The sequence below is a fragment of the Molossus molossus genome, unplaced genomic scaffold (assembly GCF_014108415.1).
Source record: "Molossus molossus isolate mMolMol1 unplaced genomic scaffold, mMolMol1.p scaffold_m16_p_9, whole genome shotgun sequence".
In the NCBI taxonomy this organism is placed as follows: Eukaryota; Metazoa; Chordata; class Mammalia; order Chiroptera; family Molossidae; genus Molossus; species Molossus molossus.
In genome coordinates, this window is record NW_023425403.1 from 41,117,686 (window position 1) to 41,141,809 (window position 24,124).

Consider the following 24,124-nt stretch of genomic DNA (forward strand, 5'->3'; position numbering starts at 1 on the left):
CATCTGCATTCCCACCGACAGGGCACAAGGGTTCCCTTTTCTCCACATCCTCCCGGTACTTATTGTTTGTTGCTTTATTGATGGTAGCCATTCTAACAGGTGAGAGGTAATATCTCATCCTAGAGCTTCTGACCCTGCTCGGAGCCCCGATACTGTTTAACTATTCCTTACAGGCAGTTACCTGGTCAACTCCTGCCCCCCTCTCTTCTAGCCTGACACTGGCTCTGAAAGCCAGTGACCTGGGGGAGAGACTGCCCCACCCTGCCCCGCCCCCCAGGTTCACTCAGCCCATTGTGTTCACCACATTCACCTTCTCCACACTCCTCTTTGCCAGCCCTCCCGAAGGCCTTCCCACAGGGATTGTGGGACTTCATCCAGTCTGTAATAACACCTCAAAGACGATATCCAATTCAGCAGGCCCAATATACCATTCTGGGTGGCGGGGTTTGTGGGGAACTTCCCACAGTATGCCTGAATGGTTATCACAAGAAGATTATCTTATCAGCTCACCATTCCAAAATGGTGTGCAGCCCAGGAACAGTGAGGGTCACTCCACACAATAGAAAATTGATTCGGTCTTCAATGCCAGAGCAATTAATCAGGTCAACACTGTCCTCACCATCAAGTGATGCTCCAGTCCCATATCCAGAAGAGACTGTACTGAGGTCAAAGACAGGAATATCAGTGGAGAGGGAAGAACAAATATTCACTGATGGCCAGGAAAATAAAGGATGGCACCACGACAGCAGTGGGAATGGACATTCAACAGTGGAGGCCTCCTGTGGCCAGTGGCATCTCCGCTTCTTTTGTGTCTAAGCCTGAGTTTCTGAAGAAAGGTCTCAATTCCCAGAGCTCAAATGACCACTTGAATAAGAGATCACGCAGCTCTTCTATGTGAGCACATATACAGCTGGCCTCAATAGCTTCAGCCTCAATGCCATGACCAGTTCTTAAAGTTCTAACAGAGGATTCTCTCAGCTGTGGAAGAGAAGAGGTCCCAGTTCATCACCCTTCTCCAGCCCAGCATTATCTCATTCCCAGATGCCAGAGAGGCTAGCAAAGAAAATAAGAGAGAGAACTTTCTCATCATTTTAGTCCTTCAACTTAGCTAGTAACTGACAAGTAGACCCAGGGAAAAAAAAGTTGTAGATACAACCACCTATAAGAAACAGAGCTCGTGGAATTCCCCATCCACAAATGGCAGCTCTAGGATACATAACTGGAAGGATTCGGCTGCTGCCCTGCAGGCGAGGGGACCAGCTGATTTTGCCTCCACCTTCTGAAGTTGGTTCTTCAATCACTACTGAAGACCTAGAGTTGGAAAAGAAAGCTCTCTTATGATGGTTTAACATGATCATGGAGGGTGAGACATGCTGCCACAAACTCTGCCAAAGAGAACCCACTCACTACTCAGCCTTCTTTGACTTTTGGACTGCCTGCTGCTGGGGATGCTTCCTCCCCAACGTTCCTCCCAGCCTCAAGCATTAACTCACCCTAGGAGAGTGGGAAGAAAATGCAGAACTCTCCAAGCCTACCATCCTTCCTCGAATCTGGTGGAGTGGGAGCCACAGTGGACCATTTGTCTCCAAAGACTCCAGGCCTTTGGAGCCCTCTTGGCTCTTCATGGTCAGCGCCCCTTCCAGGTATCTCCTTAGACTCAAAACCCAGTCACTTTCTTGGAACTGACTCCTGCTTCATCCATGACACCAGTCACTAACTCCACCAAGTTACCTCTGGCCCCTCAGGCTGAAACATCTGCCAAATCCCAAGCCCTGTCTGCCCCACCCCCCACCCCCCAGCCAAGTGTTGTTTGGAATGCTGAGCACCCCACCTGCTAACCAGTCTGCAGCTCCTGCTGAGACTTCAGCATCTCTCACGTTCAAGCACATTTTCGTGGCCCCACCTAAAAGCAAGAATGAAGGCCTCTTGCCATCGAGCCCTTCCAAAGTCACAAGCACAGCATCCTCAAGCTCTGCCCTCCCCACAATAACCAGCACCTCATTTATCACTTTCAAACCTATATTTGGCAGCATGGGGCCGACTACATCTGTGCCCTTGTCAATTCCCTTCTTCAATCAAAAAACTATTCTAGCCACAACCATGGGCACCCCTCTCTTCATTTGCCAGGTCAGTGCCACCTTATCAGTGGGTTCCATGACCACAGCCAGCATCACTGTGGACTCGGCTGTGAAGCTTGTCTTCAGCTTTGGTATGAACAATGTGACCAGCACCGTGGGCAGGCGGCTGAATCACCACTTCCACCTCCCAGCTTTTCCTACTTGGGAATCCCCTTGCGTCTGTGCCAGCTTTATCCCAGCCATAGCCTCATATTTCAACTTAGCAAGCCACCTGCCATACCAACTTCACCAACAGTCACCAGCTTTGGCCAGTCCCTACTCAATGCCACTCCACCAGCTGCCAGCAGCAGAACCGCCGGCTTTAGTGGTTTTGGCAGCCCCCTTATAACTTCAGCCCATCACCACCATGCAGCCTAGCCTAGCATTCAGTACCACCAACACACCAGCATCCAACATTCTCTTTGGCTCAAGGGCCAAGGTTCCTCTCCCATTATATCCAGGATCCAACCCCCAGCTTGCATCTGGGGCTACCGATGGGCAGCAGCAGGGGCTACCAAGCCAGCCCTGGCCTCCAGCTTTGGCAGTTCTTTCACTGTTGGAAACTCTGGAGCCCCAGCCCCCAAATGCAGCCCAGTCTGCCTTGGGTCGCACAACAGCTGTTTTCTCCTTTGGCGCGGCCACACCTCTGGCTTAGGAGCTACAACCCAGATCATTGCCCTTCACATTTGAGACTCAGCAGCCCCAGCTGGCAGAGAAGGTTGGGGCATCAATGTGGCTGTCCCAGGCATTAGCTCCATCTCTAGAGTGTTCAACTTTGGAAGAGGACAGAGAAGGGCCCCTGTTGACTCAACTCCCTTGCGGAAAGGCTTGAGTCAAAATACCCTGGGCAGGCCTACCCAGAGCACACCCTTTGCCTTCAGTGTGACCAATACCCCTGACAGCAAGCCTATGTTTGGAGGTACCTCCACACCCTTCTTTGTTCAGAACATCCCTGGCCCGAGGGTGGGCGCATTGGGCATGAGCCGATCCTGTGGGGAATTCTCAACCCCAACCCAAGGCTTTGTTGGAGTTGGATCTTCCAGATCAATAGTCCCTTCATTTTCACTTGGTGCAGGACCCAAGGCCCCAGGGACTCATCAGCTACTGCATGCCCCAAAGCGGCACTCCAGCCAGGAACAGCCTTTGCCCCTTGCCTGCTGCTCTTGCTCTTCTACTTCCTCCTTAGAAATAAATATTGCAGATGTGTTCTGAGACGATGAAATGGCATGACAGGTACAATCTTTTATGATTTCACTGAATTTATCTTTCTAATGCTGCAAATGTTTATTAGAAATAAAATGTATAAATAGCTTATTTCTCCAAAAAATACTAAAAGAAAATGAAACCCACAGTAATTGTGAAAAATAATACAGAGCTACCTCAACAGATTAAAAAAAGAACTACCTTCTGATCTAGAAATTCTGTTTCTGGATATATTTCCAAAGGAAAAAAAAAAAACAAACAGGATCCCAAAGTTATACATGTACCTCCATGGCCATTTCAGCATTATTTCCAATAGCCAAGATATGGAAGCAATCTAAACACCCATCAATAGATGAATGGATAAATAAAATGTACCATCTTTGTCTGCCATAAAAAAGAAAATTCTTCAATATATGCCAACATGGATGAACCTGGAAGACACTATGATAAGTAAAATAAGCCAGACACTGAATGACAAATACTATATAATTTCCCTTAAATATGAAATCTAAAACAGTTAAACTCAGAAACAGAATAGAATGGTGCTGATAAGAGGCTGAAGGAGGAGGAAATGGGAAAAGCTGGTCAAGGGTTGCAAGGTTTCAGTTATTAGTTATGCAAGATAAACAAATTCTGGTGCTCTGATATATAACAATGTGACTAGAGGTGAAAACATAGTATTCTATACTTGAAATCTTCTAGGAGAGCAGATTTAAGCATTATCATCACCACAAAAAAGTTTAAAAAATGATAACTATATGAGGTAATGGATATGTTATTAGCTTGACTGTGGTGAATATTTTTCAATGTATATACATAACATATTATTAGATTGTTCTCCTTAAATATATATAATTTTTACTAGCAATTATAATTCAATAAAGCTGGTGAAAAATAAATGGAGCTCTGTACTCTTTCCCCATTTCAATATATATTATTTTTTTAATTCTTTTTTAATTAATTAATTTTTGTTACAGATGTTTCTCCTTTTCCCCCCATAGACACCCTCCTCTTGTTCTAGTCCCCACCCCCTGCCGTCACGGCATTGTTGTCTTTGTCTATTGGTTATCCATATATGCATATAAGTACTTTGGTTTATCTCTTCCCTCTCCCTCCCCCGCCTCCTCTGAGGTTTGTCAGTCTGAACCCTACTTCTATGTCACTGAGTCTATTTTGTTCATTATATTCCACAAATAAGTGAGATCACGTGGTATTTGTCTTTCTCTATTTGGCTTATTTCACTTAGCATAATACTCTCCAGGTCCTCTCAAAGGATAAGAAATCTTTGTTTCTTACAGCTGCGTAGTATTCCACTGCATATGTGAACCACAGCTTTTTATCCACTCACTTATTGATGGACCCTTGGGATGTTTCCAGATCTTAGGAATTATAAATAGTGCTGCTATGAACATAGGGGTGCATATATTCTTTCTGATTGGTGGGATCATTGAAGTGGGATCATTGAGTCAAATGAGTTCAATTTTGAATTTTTTAAGGAAACACCATAGTGTTTTCCATAGTGGTTGCACCAGTCTGCAGTCCCACAAGCAGTGTACTAGAGTCCTCTTTTCTCCACACCCTCACCAACACTTGTTATTTGATGATTTGTTGATGGCGGCCATACTGACAGGTGTGAAGTGAAACCTCATTGTTGTTTAAATTTGCATCTCTCTGATGATTAGTGACATTGAGTATTTCTTCATATATCTCTTGGCCATTCGTATGCCCTGTTTGGAGAGATGTCTATTTAAGATTTTTTGTATGTTGACCAATAAAAAAATACTAAAATAAAATCAAGCTATAAGTGAAAACACAGTTTAAAAATTTTACATTTTATTTGAACTATAATTCATGGTGTTATAAATTTCAAATATGACATTTATGAGTCATAACAATTTAAAAGATAATTTTAGTGCATAATATTTCATTAGCTTATTATAAATTTACTGAGATTTATCATGTGGATTTAATATCATGACCCTCAATTTAGAGTTATTCATGTATTTAGGCTTAAAATGTATTCCAGGGATTAATTATGAAAAGGATGGTTAAACTTAATATACAGTTTGTAGACTTTTGGTATTGCTCCCCTATGACACTTCTATGTCATTAAATTCATGATCACATGAATAAATAACTTATTTTTTTAAATTTTGCATTACCACAGGATAAATGTGGACAATGTCTTTTTTGTTGTTGTTGTTAATCCTCATCCGAGGATATTTTTCCATTGATTTTTAAATAGAGTGGAAGGCGGGGAGGGAGAGAGAGAAACACCGATGTGAGAGATACACATTGATTGGTTGCCTCCCACATGAGTCTGACTAGGGTGGAGGATGGAGCCTGCAACGCAGGTACCTGCCCTTGACTGGGGGTCAAACATGGCACCCTTCCGTCCATGGACCAACTGTAACTTCTGAGTCAAACCAACAAAGGCAGCAGACGTCTTTTTGTTTTCCCCTTTTTGTTCACATTTATTTACATCATACTATATGTTTGATTTTTCTTTGTTAATCAGCTTGTGAACATCTGGATAGTGAAATAGGATTTATTTTCTTGGTGTCAAGTCTCTGTCCTACAAGAAAGTTGGTGATCATTCATCTTAATCAAGGTACACAGAGTTCATTCTTTAACCCCGATAAAACAAGTACATACATAAAATGTACTGAAACACCTATAATTTCAAATATTTAAAAAATTAATAAGATATTGCTGCTCTCAAAACGAAATGAGGCCCAATCTGCTTCAGATGTGGAGTAGTACACACAGCTGTTAGTTCCGCGAGCCATAGCACCAGATGTAAGCAGGGGTAGTTGTTATTAGACTTTAGGGAACAAGAGTAACAGAACTAAACTTTGAATAAACTTAAAGGCTAACATAGCCGAGACCATCACACATGGTGTGTATAAAGTTGTGTACTTACACGTGGAAGTGGCGGAACAAAGAGAGAAAGCCAGGTACTCTGGGGTCTGGTCCCCAGTGTCTGTAACTACAGTGTGATGGCAGGATGGAGCTCGTGAGCTGCTGAAAGAAACCATGGCTCCGAACTGGGCTCTTCCAGGACTAAGAGAAATGAAGCATTAAGCAAGCAAACAAACAAATATATATTAAACAATAAGTCAGAGCTTATTCATATACAGGGGTGGGCAAAAGTAGGTCTACAGCTGATACAATACAATAATAATACAACATAATGCAATAATAAAAAACATGAATACAGGAATAAGTATAGTCGCCCTGGCCGGTTTGGCTCAGCGGTTAGAGCGTCGGTCTGCGGTCCGGAGAGACCCGGGTTCGGTTCCCGCTAAGGGCGCGTACTTTGGTTGCAGTTTGTCCCCTGCCCCAGTTGGTCGTGCGGGTGGCAGCCACTCGATGTGTCCCTTCACGTCGATGTTTCTCTCTCTCTCCCTTCCTCTCTCTCCCTCCCACTCTACCTGAACAAAAAATGGAAAAATATCCTCGGGTGAGGATAAAAAAAAAAAAAAAAAAAAGAATAAGTATAGTCATAACTGTGAACCTACTTTTGCCCACCCCCGTATATATGAAAAGGCAAATTTTTGCGATAAATGACCAATGCTATAAAGGAAAATAATATTTAAAAAGACACAATAGTATAGGAAATTAGTATATTAATTCATTCTAGAAATGCAAGTATTAGCAGTAGCTCAAAATGAATTTTAAAAGGAGGCTTTAGACTTTAAAAGAGGTAAAAGAATAATCTATATAAAAATAAGTTAATAAGAACATAGCACATGGGACAGAAACATTTGGACACATGCGCACATACACACACACATTAAACAATTAAACAATGACAAAAACATAATGCATTTATTAAACAGAAGCTAAACTAAATATAATTATTTGATAGGATAACTTTATATTGGATAGAGTGAAGGAAAGAGATTTTAGAACAGCACCTATAAAAGATCAATAAATCTGCACAGAGAGCAAACGAGTTAAAGTAAAAAGTTAAGAGATGTATACTTGAGTAACTGTAACATAGACCCAGCAGCATTTTGAAAGGAACTCTGAGTGAATAATGGAGATGTGGTATTTAAATAATTTCAGGGACTAAGACTGAGAAGTTTTATTCTACATGTATTATATAATAACAACAAAAACAGAAAGACATTTTAGTTTATCTGATTATGAAAATTAGTCACATTTCTGAAGGTATTTCTATACTCAGATGCCAAAACATTTAAGAATGAGGATGAAATAGATATAGATATATTTTCTGGATACCAAAGAAACAAATAAACTGAGGAAATTACCTTTCGGAAACATTTGTAGAAGAAATAAGTACTAAAGGAATTATATCATAAAAAAGTAACTTATACTTATTTATAAGGACGGATGAAAGAAGGTTGAGCATATAAATTAATACAATATATTGAAAAATCAAATTCACTTTTAATGAACAAGAAGAATGTATTGCTATATTAGTCTGCTCATGCTCCCATACATATAGAAGAGACTTGGTGGCCTAGGCAACCTAGAAGGTAAGAGTGAATAGAAAATACTAAACAAATTAAGAGTTAGATAAAATATAGATAGATAAACAGACAGGTGATAGATAAATAGATATTCAATCTATCAGAAGACCAGGTTAAAAACCATTAATTGCAAAACAAAAACAAAAACAAAATCCAGAAATATCACAACAAAATTAATAGAATAATAACATCTATGAATACACTTTCCTCAGTGTATTAAAAGTTAAAGAGAAAAATCACAAATGCAGGTTTGAAATATTTATTTTATTTATTAAAATTTTTTTTTCTTTATTGATTTTAGAGAGAGAGGAAGTGAGAGGGAGAGAGAGGTAGAAAGATCAATAAGAGAGAACATCGATTGGCCTCCTCCTGCATGCCCCCCACTGGGGATTGGGCCCATAACCTGGGCATGTGCCCTGACCGGGACTCAAACCAGTAACCTCTTGGTGCATGGGTCAGTGCTCAACCACTGAGCCACACTGGCAGGACCAGGTTTGAAATATTTAAACTGGACCACACATACAATTACTGTTATCAAAATGTGTGTGATAAATTAAACAACATTTGAAGAGAAATAAATATTTTTAGGTGCATTTATTAAAATAAAATTTACATTACATCCCGGACTTGTAAAACAGTAAACAAATGAGTAACATATCCATATTAACAATATTTTAAAACCAACTTGAAAAAGGAAATGAAAGATAAATTAATTTTTTCCATCAAGGTTGGAAAGGATTTTTTAAACAAGGAAAGAAAACAGAAAACATGAGTAATCAAAGATTGACAAATATAATTATATCAAATGTAAAACTTCTATAACTGAAATGGGAACTCACACACTCCTGGTGAACCAATATGTCAACCAATTTGCACAGTGTAAAAACTGTTTAAGTGCAATAATGTGATAAATGTAATAATGTGATAAATTAATGTAATAATGTGGCCAATATGCTATATTGCTAAGAAAATTTGTTTTGAGCCTGCAGCCATTAATAAACCTATATTTGTGCAGTAATTAAAATTCTTATCTAAAAATATGAAAACCCATCCAAGAGTTAAGAACTGAGACCACCTGTATCCACACAGCTTAATAAAGATTGAGAACTGAAGTAGCTTGTGTCAACATAACTTAATTTTTAGTTCCAGGAAATTTATTTCCAGGGAGATAAAACCATAAATCAAGAAATAATTTTACTCAGTGCTTCGGGAAATTTCTGTAAGCCCACCTATTTGAGAAAGACTTTGTTTATCTAGCTAACATCTCTTCTACTCAAGTAGCTCTCTTAGACAATATTTTACTAATACACTTGCTTTAGGACTATACCCCCTCGTGTCCTTCAATCCTAAACTATTATGTCATAAATTTTTCCAGTGAACATTGGTTTTTAAAGTTTAATTAATTATTCTGAATGTAAGAGTTCAAAATTGAAAGTCTTAGAATTAAAAAGAGTCCCTGATTTTAATAAATTTATAATTGGGGTTAAAACTAAAACTTGTGGAGTATGTGAGTAATTACATAGACACAGAACAAGATGTGAACACCACAGGAAAAAATGCCTGGCATACTTTCTATCATGTCTTTAAATTACTTTCATATCCCGTTTACCTTTACCTGGCTGGTTCGTGAGGTCTTCGTGATGTTGGTTGATACTGATACTGAACCTAGGTTCGGCTGCCTGCTGCTGGAAAGCCTACAGTCAGGAGACAGAAACTTGTTGGAAGGGAAGTAGGTTTGTTCAAGAGCAGACAGCTTGAGAAGACCGGGGACACTTGTCGCAAATACCATTTCAGTATTTCAGTGCAGGCAAGGGTTTTTATGAGAAGGGAGGAAAATAATTTTTTTAAATTTTATTTCCCCTTTGTTTATTTGAGAGGAAGTGAGAGATAGAAACATCGATGAGAGAGAACATCAATTGGCCGCCATCTGCATGCCCCCCACTGGGGATCAGGCCCACCACCTGGGCATGTGTCCTGACCAGGAATCGAACCGGCAGCCTCTTGGTGCATGGGTTGACACTCAACCCCTGAGCCACACTGGCCGAACAGAAAAAAAAAATTTTTTTTAAGAAGGAATTTGAAAATTCTCTGTTGAGGGGACTACATGCAAATCAGCACAGTCTATTCAGATAACTGGTTGTAGGTCAGCAAATGACCCAGAACTATAATGTGTGAAGGTCGTAGTCTGCTTCTTCTGAAGTTAGTCCCTAGAATTCTTAAGCAAACAGGCTGTTTATCTACAGTCACATATCTTTTAACAGGTCATCATTTACAGAAATAATGTTAAAAGAATGGCGAGGTGGGTTACATACAAAATCTGCAAAAGATACCTATGCTTATGCTCTGCGTAGCACCTGGAACACCATGACATTTCTTTCTTATCTTGTTTCTCTTGAACTATGAGCTCTTTGAGGAAGGAATCTTGCTGAATCCATCATCCCCACTATCCAGCATCATGTCTGGTACATTATATATGATTTATATTTGTTAAATAATTGGATATGAATGCAAAGTTTGCATTATTCCTCTATAACCTCATGATTATAATTTTTAGTTATTTGTTTATTTACATTAGAAGTTAACTTTAAAATGGTTGACATGATTCAGTGAGAAGGAAATATTCCTTCATTTCTCAGTAGAAACAGGATTAGTTTCATTTCTTAGCTGTGGAAAATTATAGGTAGCTAAAATAGTCTCTATTGAACACAACTATAGTAGCTTTTAAAAGAAGAGATACTTCATTATGGTGTCATTTGATTTAAAAAGTAATTATTTAAAATGTCTTGTACTTTTGAATGACAATAAAGCATCATTATTCTTGCTTTTTCATAAGAATGTTTAATAATAAAATAAGGTTAGCAGGTGTGTTTAATTTTTGTTTTCAAGGGATTATTTTTCTGCTGCATATGTAGAGCAGCGATTCTCAAGAAAGGACTGGTGAATATAGTTTACAATATCTCGATGTGAGCTCTAGTATAATTTTGTTTTTATTTTATCCTCACCTAGAATATGGTCTTATAGATTTTAGAGCTAGAAGAAGGGAGAGAGAGAGAGGGAGAAACATCAGTTGTCACCTGTACACACCTCTACTGGGGATCAAAGCCACAACCTGGGTATGTGCCTTGACTAGAAATTGAACCTGCCAGGCGGCTCTAGTATAACTTTAAAAAAAACTTTTGCCTTATTTTCTTTTATTAAATTACTTAATGTGTATAAAGAACAATGTTGACAAATGGTAAATTACTTTTAGGTATTATTATGGTTTAAAACAGTAATTCTATCTTATTTCAAATAACATTATCAAGTTTCTTTGGATCTCTACAAAACAGCATTCTGGGTTTTACAGGACAATACTCAATGGTTGTTGTATATTGCATAATTATATATGTTGAATTTATTTTGCTATTATCTTTTATTATCAAAGTAAGTATGTATTTTTTACAGAAAATTTCATGAGATAAATGAAAGAATTTTACAATGAAATATTAACTTATGTACTCATAGTAAATCAGAATGTAAATGCAAATCAAAGATCTATGTTTGACAAAGTATTTTAAATATGTTTTAATGAAAGAACACAATAGTCCTCTTCAATGACAAACAACCATATTAGATGCATTCTAAACCACTGTTTTCAATGCCTGCTAGCTCTGCAGCAATGCTAATGAGAAAAGGAATAATATATCAAATGGTCTCAGAGTAATTTAGATGTGTTTACTTCATTGCAAGTTATTTATCACAGTGGTAATTTTATATTTGTTTGATAAACTTATACAATTAATATCTATCCTCTTAACTAGACATAAAGCTTTCAAAGGGCTCACTGTAGTATTATAGTATTTTCTGTTCTTTTATTTTTTTTTGAAAGAGACAGAGAAAAAGACACATACACACACAGAGAAACATTGATTTGAGACGGAAACGTGATTGGCTACCTCCCACATGCACTCCAACCAGGGACAGAACATGCAACCTGGGAACTTTCAGTGCACGGGACAAGAAGCTCAACCAACTGAGTCATACCTGCCAGTGCATCTGTTTTCTGTTTTTGGTATTTAAAACAGTAGCTCAGTAAGTTTTTTCTAAATCATATGTGTGACACAAGATATTTTATACAAACATTGTGAAATGTAACATAATTATATTGTTAGGCTCTTCCAGGTCCTTTTTGCCCTAGAAACAGAGAAAATAACACAAAAAGCAAATTAGGGTCCTGGCCGGCACAGCTCAGTTGTTAGAGTGTAGGCCACACACCAAAGGGTCGCAGGTTCGATTCTTGGTCAAGGGCACATACCGGGGTTACAGGTTCCATCCTGGCCCTAGTTGGGGTTCATGCAGGTAGTTCAATGTGTCTCTCTCACACTGATCCCTCTCTTTCTCCGGCCTCCCTGCCTCTCTCCCACTCTCTCTCTAAAAAAAAAAAATATTCAATGGAAAAATATCCTCTGGTGAGGATTAATGAAAAAATAAAAAAGTGAATTAGGGAAAAGGAAGAAATTATACCTCGATTGTTTTATTTTACTATTGTTTGTTTTTTAGATTAAGTATATTTTTTCTCTAGACTTTATTAAGTAAGGATGCTACTTTGGAGAATAAATACCTTACTAGATGGGGCAGGTGATATCTAAGACTTTTTTATCAATTACATATATAAACTAACCCAAATATTTCTCACTGTTGTGGTTAAGCATCTGATGGAAAGTTTAATACATTTCTGTTGAAAAATATAATATGGTCAATGATTTCTAATCTTCAAATTCAGATCATTATTGTCCATATCTTTTTACTTTAAATGGCCTCTCCTAGAAATTTGTCTCCTTCCTTTGATTTTTTTTTCTTTATTGATTTTAGAGAGAGAAAGGAAGAAGGAGAGAGATAGAAACATCAATTGGCTGCCTCCTGCATGGTCCCCACTGGGGATTTGGCCCACAACCTGGGCATGTACCTGATCGGGAATCGAACCAACGACCTCTAGGTGCATGGATCAATGCTCAACCACTGAGCCACACCGTCTGGGTCTTCCTTGGATTTTTTACACTTGATCTTAGCCAAAAGGCCTTCCTTGGATTTTTTAAACACTATTTTTGTTTCTAGTACTGACTGCTGTGATCACTCTGTCACTCTTGTTTATTCATCCTATTCTCTAATGTTTAGTTATTATTCATATTCTTCAAGGTCTATATTTAGCCTTTTATTTTCTTGTCCTCCAGATTTTCCTTTATCACTGTATAACCTCGTTTATTTACATAGACGTAACAACCTTTCTAAACTTAATGTGTAGTACAGACCTATGTGTAATTGGGAGCTCCTGCCTTCTTTATAAAGGAAGAGAATGATATCAATCTTATACTGTAATTTAAATAAGATAGTGTTAATAATTTAATAAGACATAAGAGAATGTTGAGAAAGTCTCTGCTACTCTATATGTTTAGTACGTAAGCAATAAAATTTGTTGATAATGATCATGATAGGTGCCATGAGAAAAGTTTGGCATGTATATAAGTTTGCAATTGTTTTTTATAGCATTAGGCACATCCATATAATCCAGGATAATCTCATTATATCACATACTTAATTTAATCAATCTGAAAGTCGCTTTGCCATGTAAGGTAGCATATTCCCAGGTTTCAAGACTAGATGTATATATCTTTGTGGGGTGACATTGTTCAGCCTACCACAGTGTGCTCTCTGGCCCTGAAATACTCATTAACTTCATACTCAAAATACATTCACCCCCATTTTGGTGTTACTCGAGAGGGGCCCATACAGCATTGTTCTTGGTTCCCATGTAACTTGAAAGGAAACTTTCACAAGGTCCAGAGCCCTGGATGTCCTGCCGATGGAGGAGGAGGACATCCTCGAACTCTTTGCAGCAGGAACCCACAGGTGGCACCAACCTTGGCCTCTAGATGGTATAGCACACCGGCAAAAGGAAGCCTGGTGGCGTCCACACCACAGATCTGAAGAGAGCCTGGGAGAGGCTTCTGCTGGCAGCTCTGCCTGTCATTGTCGCCACTGAGAACCCCCTTGTCAGTGTCAGACCATCCAGGAACACGGGCCATGAGCTGTGCTGAGGTTCGCTGCCCCGGCCTCCCTCCGGGAACTTCACCAGCCAGGTCCAGGCAGCCTTCCGGAGCCCAGTCTTCTGGTGACTGACCCCAGGGCTGAGCACCAGCCTCACAGAGGAACCCCGTGTTCTCACCTGCCACCATTGCGCTGTGTACCACAGACCCCTCTGCGCCACGGGGACACGCCACTCCTTGCAGCAAAAACGATGTCACTCGGTTGGTCTGATGTGGCTGCTGGCCCGGTAGATGCTGCACGTGTGTGGCACCACTGCCGTGAACACCCACGGGGGCTCGCGCCTGATCTTTACATCCACAGAGACCCTGAAGCGATCCTGCGAGCAGGCCCCGGCACCGCTCCAGCTCCTGAGTTTGCTGCTGCCCAGCCCGAGGTTGCCCCCCGACCCGCAGGCTCTGTGCCTGCCCAGCAGAGTCCTGCGAAGAAAGGAGCGCCCGGCCGCGCTGAGGACTGTCGGGACCTCCTCGGGCCACAGGACGGCAGGAGCGACACTGAGTGCGCTTGAGCTGTTCTTCCACAAGCTCTTCACAGAACAGAAATGAGGCTAAGGAAGAATAAACAGCTTCTGAAGATGTGTCCAACAAACAAACAAACAAACAAAAAACGATCACCTCAAGCTTCCCAGAAGTCTCAACCTATTACAGAATCAACTCAATTCCAAAGGCTAATGTAAGTGTTATCAGCTCAAAAGTTCCAGATTCCATGATCTAAGTCAGGTATGGGTGAGACTCGATGTCATCTGCGCTGTTTGAAAGTCCTCCCACATGTACACTTGGGAAGCTAGCAAACAATATCTTGTGTGGCAAGCATAGGGTACCAGCTAGATTTCCTTTCAAAAGGAAGAAAGTAAAAGTGGGGGGAAATGTGTCATAAGTTTCAAGCAAATTCAGAATTCAAATGGACATACTCCTTTAGGTTTCGACACCTGGGGAAGGTCCACTGTGGACTAGGCTCCACTGTGTGGTCCTTCAGCTTTTTGCCTGGACTCTTGGCCATAAATTATGAAAGAGAAAAATCACAGATACCAGCCCCTTGAGAGTAGGAGCAAAAGGCAGAGGACATGGGAAAGAAAGTATAATTGTGTAACTTTTAAATATATTTTAAATGATAGCTTCTTATTTCTAGTAAGTAGTATTAAATAATAATGAATTTTACACCTTCCAATTTTTTTGGAGTAGAACTTATCTAAAGAAACTGACAATACTTAAAAATTAAAAATACTAAAAGTAATATAAATAAATCTTATAAACACAAATTAATTAGAAAAATTAAAATACCTATTCATAAAGATTTAGAAATTAAAATTAAAAAATAAATAAAAATAAAACATTCTCAAGATAGCTTTTGATTCAGTGGGAAAATAAAAATGGTTTTAACAAAAATTAGAAAATACTAACTATGAGAAAAGTACAAAGAAAAGCTAAAAGTTATAATAATGACAAAGGGAATCTAGGAAAAGAAGAAAAATTAATGCAGACAAAATTCAGTGGAAGAAAAAGAAAATCATAAATGAAGAGACTTATTGAAGAAAAATGTGATTCTTCTTTCAATTTAATAGACTTCATGCTAATATTAAGAATTTTCTCAGAATAAAACCAAAAGCCTTCTGCTGAGTCATTGTGATATGCAGCTACGCATCAAGGAATGAGGTTCCCAGAAAAGAGATTCCTACTTTTCCATAGCTGGGCCACAGATATAATTTTGAAATTTTATGAGATATCAGTAGGGTTTGTCAGAATTCCTCCACTTTCTTTCTGAGGTAGGTCATTGGTATTTCAGGCAAGAAAATCTTTAACTCTTGCTAACCTTTCTGATTAGCTTATATAGTACTACAGCCAATAGAACCACTTGTATTCCTTTGAGGATATACTTTGCTCCAATTCCTACTTTCGACTGCAGTGTTTTGGGGTTATCATTGGCCTTTTGTGTTCATTAATATACAGTGATAGACACGAGATCTCCTTATGCTATTGCTGTTGTCCTTCCCAGACAAACTACACTGTGGATTTAGAAAAATTAGTTATATAATATAGAAAAAAGAAGATTCTGTCCTTGAAATCCGTATAATCATACCTCTTAGAACTCATCCTCAAATCCATAAACATCCATGTTCCATCAACCTTCATATCTTGTTCCTGTCATCTCCAAACTACATCTCTGATGCATTCTCATTTCTCTATCTCCACAATTTTCGCAAAGTCACTATCATCGGTTGCTTAGGTGAGTGTACTGGCTTCCTATTTGGTTTCCCTGCTTCCTTTCTGTAGCCTCTCCACTTAGCAGATGGAAGAATCTTTCTTAAAAACCAAAGCATGCTATTCCTAAACTTAAAGTCAATGACTTCTTATTTTACTTTGAAAGCAATTAAAGCCTTTTCCCAAAACCTATAAATCCTGATGTGATCAAGCCCACTTTGCTTATTTCATCTCTTAGAAGTCCCTAATGCATTCACTCTCTTATGATCACAATAGCTTTTGGCAATTCTAAGAACACACATACCACATTCTCCCTATTTCAAAGCCTCTGTATTTATTATTCGCTCTTTTCCCCTGCCACCTGGCTTTCCTGGCCCTGAGCATCCTGCAGGTCTCAGATGAAATGTCATTCCTTCTAGGAAGCCATTCTCTGTTATTCTGCATCACAGAATCACAATATTTTCTTCACGGCACTTAAGTACTCTATATTTATTTGAGTCATTTTTTTTTATTATTATTATTTTCTGTGTCCTACACTGAAGTATAATTCCTCTATGGCAAGTATCCATCTATCCGGTTCATTATATTCTCTAGATTGTGGAGCACTAAGTCTAGTGTTTACATAATGTTGAATAAACAGGAGAAAAATGAAGGGATGTTCAACATTTCCTTGGTACTTTACAACATATCTTATACTAGAAAATATGTCTCTTTCATACATAAAAGAGAGATGAGACATTAGGAGGAAAACAATTTAAAAATATTTTAAATCTGGGGCAGAACTCTAGAGACAGAGAAACAAAATTAGCCAAAGATGAAAGGCAAACAAGCAAGTTTCTCCTTTCCTATTTGGGTGCAATAAGTCTATTCTGTTGGCAATTATGACCTAACACTGTTTGAAAATGATTCTGTATTTCTTGCAATATCAAAATTTTTAATAAAACTTGTTTAACTAGAAGATTTAAGCAGATGTTAAATAGGAAACAAATCACAAATGTTTCCAATATTTTTATGACCATAACATTAGTCTTAAGCATATTCTACTATAGGGAAGGCAAAAAATTTCTCCTACACTCTTAGGGTTTTTCTGCCTGACCTGAGAATTAAACTGATACAGAAGTGATTAACAGGAATAAAGCATACAAATACATACGTTTTCCATGATACAAGAGCCCTCATAAACCATAAAACCCAAAGAAGTGGCAAAACCTAAAGGCTTTTGTACTAAGTTGAACAAAAAGAGGCAATTGTAGAAAGCAATTAAAATATATGGGAGGGCATAGGAAAGTTAAAAATATTTTAACCAAGTTTTATAGCAGAGAATTCTCTTTGTTTTGACTCCCTGTCTAAGAATATTTCTTTTTTTTCCGATACAGAAAGGGCATCTTTTACACGGGAGTTACCTCCTCTTTTCTGGAAGAGAAGAGGAGATCAGAATGCCCTTCTTGCACCAGCTTTTTTTTTTTTTTCCCTTAGTGCTTTTAGCTCAAAAAATTTCTGTATGCCAAAGTGCCATATTTTGAGGTGGCATATTCTGCACCCTTTACTATTATTTTTGTGTTTCCCTTTACTTGAAACTTCATAGTGCTTTGAATATTATGATCACTCAATAAATATTAGTTACAAAAAGTAATTTATTAAATGCCATTAGTTAAACACAAACCTGATTTCATTATTCCACTATTTAATACTTTTCAATAAGTTGAGATTGAGTAATAACCAAATTCCTATGATAATGTTAGACTGTCTTATAATATTTGAGCTCTGATCACCTCTTAAATAACTGATGATGATTCATTTCTGTTTGCCCCACAGACATCTTTATCAGTTAAGATATGTCCATTTGCACTGTGTCCATTTGCAAGCTTCTGCTCATGATTCAAGATTCACAGCAGATGTGTAACCTGCTTTGTCCAACTTCCTTGTAACTGTTCAGGTGCGTTAAGCACTGCTCCCTTTGAACCTTTTATTGCATTCTTATTTTTCATTATTTCTCTTCCTTGCAGTATGTTAAGGTATTTGAAAACGGGACCATATTTTTGTTATCCTTGCATAGTACTTTAAAAATGTATATTGAAGAACAGGTTTAGCGTCTCAAAATATTGAATTGTCTTAAATTGAAAACTAGATTCAGTGCTAAAGGTGGTGCTAGCACTGCTAAGAAGTTGGTGTGAAAAGTCCCCTAATGTTCAACACCTCGTTAATTTCCAATCCAAATCAGCTTTCAAAAGCCCTAGGTGTCTCTGTGTTTCCCTCCTCATGACTTTCAACAAGTCTGCAAAACCAAGGAGAAGAATATGGCAGGCACAGGGTTTTAATGGAGCCCTCTCACATGTTGGCAGTGTTGTGCCCTCCAGAGGGTTACCCAGATACACTCCATCAGCCTAGAACTGCTAGTCTTGGCCTGAAAAGCATCATGCTCTCTGTGTTGCTCTATCTTTCCAGATACACTAATTGGTTTTCACTTGGAGGAAGTGGTGACTTAGTCGAAACTGCACTATGTCTGATTTGTTTTATTTTGCTGTTCTGGCTTGATAATTTATTTAGTGTCTGCTTTATCTTCAGATATCAGTACTTAATCATCTTAACTTGCAAATATGTCTATTTTAAAATATAATATCTATATCAAAAGTTTGGGTTTTTTAACAAATTTAATGTCACTAAATGTAAAGAATATTGGCACAGTCATGGGACATTATGGGCAATAAAGAAACATTAGTTAATACAAATGTAAAAGATTGTCTACTTATCATAGATTGAAAGTACACCTCAAATGTTTAAAGTACGTTTTATCTAAAAAATTATAGGTAATGATACTAATGTAAATTTAAAGATTAATAAGACACTAAATACTCATGAATCATTTTGTTTTCAAATTATATAGGAAATTTTCAGCTAGATAATCTAATTAAATATGAATTAGAAATAAAAAAGCATAATGCTATGTCTAAATATATCATGTTACTTTATTTTTTAGAAATATGTTTATGACTAAAATAAAGCAGTAGGAAAAAAATAAATTTTATACCCTGATGAATTATTCTTTTAGGTATTTATTTACAATCCAATAATTTATTTGAGAACTTACTCTGTTTATTAACTTCTGGATTTTCAATATAGTTAATATTATATTCTTTTCCAATTACATTTTAATTTTATGAAGCATATTTTAAAAATATAAATATAGAACAGAAGTATATTTTCTAGTTTGAATATAAATAATCTTAAGAGTAATAGATATATTCTCATCCCATCTTTAGTTTTTCCATTAAAAGTGCTGTATTTTAATTAAATTAATGGCAAAAAGCATTAATTATTTTTCAGGAATATATCTCTGTGTTGTACTTAGCAGGAGGAACATCTCTCTTCAAAGTGACATTCAGAATGCCCTTGTTTAAAGCACAGAATAAAAAATAAGTCTTTTTTCTTTCCTATATTTTTCTGTTTTCTCTATTACATTTACTATGGCATGCTTCTCTATTTTGGAGAAATTTATTGTTCTTTCTAAACTTTAACCTATTTCCTCACAAATGATCATAATGACAAATGATCTCCACATTAATCCAGGGATACATGTTTATCATGAATGTAAATTCATACATGATTTTTATTTCAAAAAGATCTATGAAGACTTTATTTACATAAATACAGTGTTAACATTTAGCTATTCATTTAATGTCCTGACATCAAATAATTTTCTTAGAGCTCAAAAACTTTAAAAATATTATCATTTATACTTTTCTTTTCGTCTCATTCTTTGCTGGCTAATAGAGCTCATTGTGTTCAAGTGTCAAAATATTTTTTAAATAAAAATAAAGCAGTTAAGATAATTCAAAAGCTTTGTTGAACTAAAGCTTTTTAATTTTTTAAAATAATGTTTTAAAGGAATAGACACCTCTTGGACTTTTTTCTATTTAGATTGAAATGAGCTATTTCAAGAAAGGATGAAATAAAGAAAAACTTTGCAAATCTTTATCATACAATCAAAAGTAAACACTAATGAAAAATACATTGATAAAATTGATTGTTAAAAAATAAGGCAGGTTGTCATATGACTTTTTTTTTTTTTTTAATTTGGAAGTTTGCTATCAGGTAGTATACAATTTAAAAATTATAGATAATAAGGAAATGGAAAAATAGTGATAATGTGTAAGGACCTGGGAATGGTGAATACTAGACTACAAACAGGCCTCTGATATACCATTTATGTCTGATGGCTTCACGGTTAATATTTAGAAGGGAAAATGATTACCACAAGTGTCTCAGATTCAGTCTTCATTTAAATGAGAGGAAAAAATAGATCACCATAATATTTGTCTAGTCTTTGGGTAAATCTAAAAAAGCATCTCATTTTATTTTCAAAATATTGTATTAGTACCTTTATGTTCTCTGATAAAGTGGCAGAATTAACAAATTATTTTTATTTTCCATGACTTATAAGAGCAAGGTGTGCAAGCAATGCAGATAAGAGAACATTTCACTGATAAAAATGATTCAATGGAATTTTATTATATGCAAACTCATTATGTTGATATAAGAAACTTCTTGAGATCACAAGTATTTATAAAATAAGCATGTTTTGCTTTATTGCATCTACTTAGGAGAATAAAAATTTAATTTAAAATTATTTAATCTATATAATTTTTTGTTTTTTTCAGGAAATCAAATGTGTTCACTAAATTTACAAAAGTACTTATTTAAGATAAAAACCTCAGAGTAATTCTTAAATTGTCTTTTTACCTCAGGCCTAGCACCCAATTAAACTGTTAAGCATTTTAGCTCTACGTTCAAGTATATCACCAATATTACCACATAGCATGGGGTTAGAGCTAGCACATTACTCTTAAGTTATTTTATATACAAAACAGAAATAAAGTATCTTTTTTATTGAAGTTTTTAGAAAATCTATCTCAAAATATCTTTTGCATAATCACATTGTAATTGTCTGAAAGAGAAAATAATACTAATCATATAGAAAATCCAGAAAAAGCCCATCTTATCATTAAAGTCACCATTTCTCTCACAGATTATGACAATAACTTTATAATTGTTCTCACTACCACCAATTTTGCCCACAACTCCTTTTCCTTTCTTCAGCTGGTTTGTGGGTAGAGCTACAATAATACAGAAAATAATAATAATCTCTAAGCCTTTGCTGAAACCGATAGAACTGTATATTGTAAACAGTGAACTTTACTCAAATTAAAAGAAAATCAACCAAGATATTAGGAAATCCTAGGAGGAAATGCAGAAAGTGACGAACACACCTACCTGTATTACAGATAATGTGGCAGAATCTCATGCAAAGAGGTGGGAGAAAGAAGAAAAGAGTTCATTTAGGTTGCTTTGGGAAATAAAACATTTTGATAAACTACTGTAAAGTTAAAAAGCAAAAGAACGTGAAGACTATACTTTAGTTGGTTAAGTTGTTTCTCACAGGGGTAGGGGTTAAAAGTTCTGAAACTGCTTTACATGAATACTGAAATTGCACAAATAAATTGTTGAAGATGGGCACCAGGTTTTGTGCTGTCTGAGAGAGAAGTTTTGATTGAGTGAACATACCCTATGATACTGAGATACCCAATAAGTGTACTGGATTATGGATGAAGATATCAGTGTGAAATTGTGTTTATTTTAATACAGGTATAGACAGAAGTAGAAATAATTATAACTATATTTGTATAGACATACAATGTATAGAGCAATATAATAATTGTACAGAGCAATATAATAATAGTTGCTACAGGCAACATCCACAGGTGAATGCTAATATCTAGTAGGCAAAATCTGAAGGAAAAACAGGATATTTGCATAGCCTAAAAGTATCATCCCCAAATATTCATATAATACTGCAGAGGTATTTAAATACTCGAAATGCTTTGATACTCTTCCCTCCAGAAATGTGGAGCCCGATTTTATTTCCTTTTACCATGGTCTGGGCTTAGTGACTTGCTTCTAATGACTATAATATAAAAAGGAAGAAACTGTAGGGAAACTCAACACTAGCTTGTCAGTAATCAGAGTTAACAACACCAGCAGTAAGTGATGCTGACATCATGGCCTTTCTGTCCATATGATGCTGTGAGAAAAGCACATCATCTCTCTGGTATTCTTTCCTCAAATCCATAAACACAGTCCAATCATGATAAAATGTCAAACAGACTCAAACTAAGGAACAATTTATGTAACATCTAAGCAATCATTAATATCAAGGGAAAACTAAGAACTGTTAGCAGATTGAAGAAGATTTAGCAGACATGAAGACCTGGCATCTTGAAATTGAACACTTGAACAGAAAAGAACGTAAGTGGAAAAACTGTTGAATCCTGAATAATCATTGAATAACTCTCTTCTTCCTTTTCTTTTCTTTTCTTTTCTTTTCTTTTCTTTTCTTTTCTTTTCTTTTCTTTTCTTTTCTTTTCTTTTCTTTTCTTTCTTTTCTTTTCTTTTCTTCCCTTCCCCTTTCTTTCTCTTTCTTCTTTCTTCTTTCTTTCTTTCTTTCTTTTCTTTCTTCTTTCTTTCTTTCCTTTCTTTCTTCTTTTTTCTTTCCTTCTTTCTTTCTTTTCTCTTCTCTACTCTCTCTCTCTCTCTCTCTCTCTCTCTCTCTCTCTTCTTTTTGTAAAATGTAGTACGATTTTATACGATGTTATTAGGAGAAATTGGGTGAAGAATATAAGGAAGACCCTCAACTATAAAACTTTTCAGTACATCAAATATTTTAAATACATTAAAATAATAATAATAATAATAATAATAATAATAATAGCAATGCTCCCTGCTAAAACTCTGCCCCATTACATCCATAATGATTTCCAAACTCTCTGTCTTTACCCACATAGTCCAAGGGTTTCTGGCACTTATATTGTGGAATTTTATCTCCTTTCCTTGCTTACTCTACTCTAGTTGCAAGGACCTTCTTGTTCTTTTTTTCTAATCTAAGGTTTTCAAAATCCTTCATCTTGAATAGAAGTTATCTGCTGAGCACCTTGCCTGATGACAACATCGACATATTTCCTTCCCTATCCCTTCTGCCTTGTTTCAAATCTCTTTTAAGTTTTAAAATTACAAATGAATTTTAAAAATCAGGTGAATTTTTAAATACCAATATTAAATTTCTCTTATTAAGTTGTCATTTGCACAAAAAATCAACTTAATTAATAATATTTTTCAATCTTAATTTTAAACATGTGTTTGGTAATGACTTACAAACCTAATTCAGAACATAATTGAACTGATTGATTATATGTGCCTTTTCTAACAGCTTAAAAAATTAACTCAACTAGATGATTTAAACTAGGCTTTTATCTTTCAATGGATGAAAGGTAGCTCAGTCTATGGGGTACTCTTTATTTTATAGAGGAAAAAACAGATTCCCAAAGAAAGCTTGTGGCATGAATGGATAATATAAAACAGGCAATTTGCAGGAGCCCAGGGCTTACCTTTAGCTCTCTAGATTGTCAAGATAGTTTATGTTTCACAGATTCCTCCAGTTTCTTTTAAATATCATCTTCTTTATAAGTATGAACTATATAGTATGCAAATTTTGCATTTTGGAGATAAGGCATGAAAAAGTATTGACAAAGTAAAAGTCATAGAAGGTCACACTTCACAAAGAGGTAGAACTAATCTATATCAGGTACATTTTTTATTGAGATAAATGAATATAAATACTTAATTCCTAAGCAAAGACGTTTTACTAAAGTAAGATATCTCTTTCCATGTAGAACACTTAAGAATATTCATGAGATATTAGAAATGGTAAAATTGATAACTAAGTATATGACAAAAACTTAATATGAATTGAACACAGAAGCAATGACTCCTTCTTTCAAATATTAATAACTTCTTAAATTGCACATTAAAATCCCATCACATGAATTTATTATTTAAAACTCCAGTAAATTTAATGTTATTTCTAAAGCAACTATTATAGAGATTTAATGGACTTCTTAATTAGGATATAGTATAAATGGTTATGGAACTCTAATTAAAATAGAGGGTTTGAGAAACTGCCGAAGTGTGAAGA

The 24,124-nt window shown here is 36.4% G+C and overlaps 1 pseudogene; it reads left to right on the top strand.

Moving 5' to 3' along the window:
* Positions 1–274: 274 nt before the first annotated feature.
* Positions 275–3,329, top strand: LOC118622362 (annotated as a pseudogene).
* Positions 3,330–24,124: the final 20,795 nt, after the last annotated feature.